The following is a 3,325-nucleotide window of genomic DNA, read 5'->3' as shown; positions in this document are numbered from 1 at the left end:
CGCCCGGCTCCGCTCCGGCCCCGGGCCCGGCCCCGGCTCCGGCTCCTCCCGCGGCGGGGCGGGCACGGCCCCGCTTCCCGCTTCCGGCTTCCGGCACGGCACGGCCCGGCACGGCTCGGGGCCTGCTCACTGCCCGGGCAGCGCCGCATTTCCCGGGGAACCAACACCGCCCAGGGAACCAAAACCGCCCGGGGACTGCCACATTGCCCGGGGAACCAACACCGCCCGGGGAACCAACACTGCCCGGGGTAACCAACACCGCCCGGGGAATCCCCACACTGCCCCGGGATCACCATGTCACCCAGGGACCTAACACCATCCGGAGACTCAACACTGCCCCGAGACCAAACACCGCCCCGGGACCCAACACCGCCCAGGGACTGCCACATTGCCCGGGGACCCAACACCGCCCGGGGAACCCCCACACTGCTCGGGGACACCACGCTGCCCAGAGAACCCAACACTGCCCGGGAACAGCGCCCTGCCCGGGACCCCCACACCACCCGGGGCCCTCAACACCCGGGCCAGCCCAGCCAGGGATCCCAACGCTGCCCAGGACTCCCAACACCCTGCTCGGCCCAAAGCCTCAGCACCCCCGAGGACCTCACCGACACCTGTCCCTCTGCTGTCCCAAACACCCCTCAGGACCCTCCAACACCACCCTGGGACCACCAACACTGTTCCAGGACCCCCAAAAACCCCCAGGGACCCCAAACTCCCGTGCCAGCCCCAGGGCCTCACAGTGCTACAAACATCCCTCAGGACCCCCAACCACCCTGGTACCCCTGAACCACCCTGGTACCCCTGAACCACCCTGGTACCCCCGAACCACCCCAGTACCTCCCAACAACCCCAATACTTCCCAATAACCCTGGTACCCCCCAACAACCCCGGTACCCCCCAACCACTCTGGTACCCCCGAACCACCCCAATACTTCCCAACAACCCTGGTACCCCCCAACCATCCTGGTACCCCCCAATATCCCCCCAGCACCCACATCCCTCCCTGCTGGCACCCCCAATGTCCCCCTGAGACTCCCTGCACACGTTTCAGGCCAGAACAATGAGACCCCCTTTGCCAGCACCCATCTCTGTCCATGATTATCCCCAACCCAGACCAGCCTGAGCCTCCCCTGGATCATCAGAGCTCCTCAGGACCCCTAAGACCCTTCCCAGCACCCATTTGAGCCCATACATACCTTGAGACCACCCCCAAAAACTGCCTGACCCTGTCATTACACAAACACACCCCACCAGGACCTACCTGAGCCCATAAACACCTTGAGACCACCCCCAGCACCTGCCTGATCCCCCATCATTCACAGACCTCCCCAAGAAAGATCTGAGCCCCCCGACCCTCACCAGCACCTTGAGACATCCCACATAGCACCCACATGAACCCTCAGCATCTTCCTGAGCCCGCAGCACACCCAACACCCTCCAAAACCCCCAAAATCTTTCACAGCCATGTCCCACAGCATCCCTAACACCTCCCTCCACCCCCCAGCACCCCATTAGTCCCCAGTATCACCCCACAGCCCCCCCAGACCCTCCAGCACCCCCTGGGAGACCCATTTATCCCCCTGAACCCCACTTATCCCCAGCCCCATGGGGGACTCATGAGTGCTCATTCCCACAGGTCAAGTGACAAGCACTGAGCACACAGTTAACATCCCCTAAAAATACATGGGAAAGCCCTAAAAATTGTGGGAAAGGCTTTGAGGAGTAAAGGGCTGGAGATGGGGCAAGAGAAGGTCCCTCGAGGCACCCCTGCTATGAAAAGCTTGGTAGAATGCAGGAGCCAGGGGTCTCAGCCTCACCCTACTCTCAGACGTGAGCTTCAGTCCTTAACTGCAATTAAACATATTTTCAGTCAGCTCTTGATTGTGGGTGTGATGGGTGTTTTTGGTATCTCTCCAATGCATTTTCGTAGAATCCTGGAATGGTTTGGGTTGGAAGAACCTTAAAGATCACCTCATTCCACTCCCCCTGTTCCACCAGACCAGACCAGGTCCCTTTAGAGCAACCTTGTTTAAATTTCAGCCTTGTTTAAGTTCTCGGCCTCAACAACTTCCTGCAGCGCTGAGTTCTGCAGATGAATTAAACATTGCAAGAAAAAGGACTTCCTCTACTCAGGTTTGGATTTCCTGCCCTGTCAATCCCAGCCCAGGGAGTGGGATTGTCTCCTCATCTCAATTTTACTGCCTTTCCAGGGGAATGGGATGAAATTCTGGGAGACACTCCTGGGCAAAACCCAAATCCCATGGCTGGGGCACTGAAAGCTGTGGTTGAAGATTTGTTCCAACTTGTCAGAAGCTTGTGTAGGTGCTCTGCTTCCAAGGTGGATTCATCCAAGCAGGATGATGGAAAATGCCCGCTGACTTTGGGCTGGGATCCGAGATCTTCCCAATCTTGCCTTGGCTGAGGCAGCTCCTCTAATTCTTGTGGAGCGCCTTGAGGAATTTCACACAGCTTAAAAGGAAACCACCTGATTTAAAAAAAAAAAAAACAAACATCCTGTGGTCCAAACAAGTATGCATTTCCCTCTTGCTATTAATATCCCAGGCCTTGATCCTCCTCCAAATACTCGTGCAGGCGTTTAATGGCTTGCAAAGGAGCGGTGTCTTTGATCCCGGAGTGGGAATGTCTGCTGGGATGTGAATTATTAAAGGTGAAAGATGCTTTCAAGTGCAACATGCTGCCCATGTTTTCCAGTGTGATTTATTGCCTGCCCGGTGTTTCTCTCAGCCTGGCAATGAAAAATTCATTTCCAAGTTTGGCAGGGAGGTTTGGAGTGTAGTAACTCATGCTTTGGGCATAAACGCCATCCTTTTTTTCTAGAGATGATTCCAGGGAAATAAGATAGACATTTCTTTCTGCCTGCTGTTCTGGGAAGGTTTTTTTTTTTTCAGCTCCCACTTTGGGCCCTGTTGGAGCTCCCCGGTCCTTCCCTGCAGCAGCAACATTGCAGTGGGGAGGAACTGCTGCAGCTGCTGCCATCTAACGGGAAAATTCAGCCTCCACAGCATCAACTCTTCATTTTGGAATCAAATAAAACTGTTTCTTGCACAATCCTGCTGCCACTCGGCCAAGCAGTATCTTCCATGTGCAACCCCAGCATATTTAGGCAAAATAAAAGCTGATCTGATGGGTGGCTTTACATGGGGAAGTGTTACAGAGCCAGTAGAAAATTTTTATGTTGATCAGGCTGAAATGATGCTTCTCTTATTATGGATCAAATTTGCAAAGTACACTTGGATTTATATTATTTTTAAATAAAAGAAGAAATAGTGAAGAAGGTCCCAAACAACAAGAAAAAAGCAAT

Source organism: Pyrgilauda ruficollis, unplaced genomic scaffold, assembly GCF_017590135.1.
Source record: "Pyrgilauda ruficollis isolate IOZ18807 unplaced genomic scaffold, ASM1759013v1 scaffold144, whole genome shotgun sequence".
In the NCBI taxonomy this organism is placed as follows: Eukaryota; Metazoa; Chordata; class Aves; order Passeriformes; family Passeridae; genus Pyrgilauda; species Pyrgilauda ruficollis.
The sequence above is the reverse complement of the archived record's forward strand: the minus strand, read 5'-3'. Positions refer to the sequence as shown.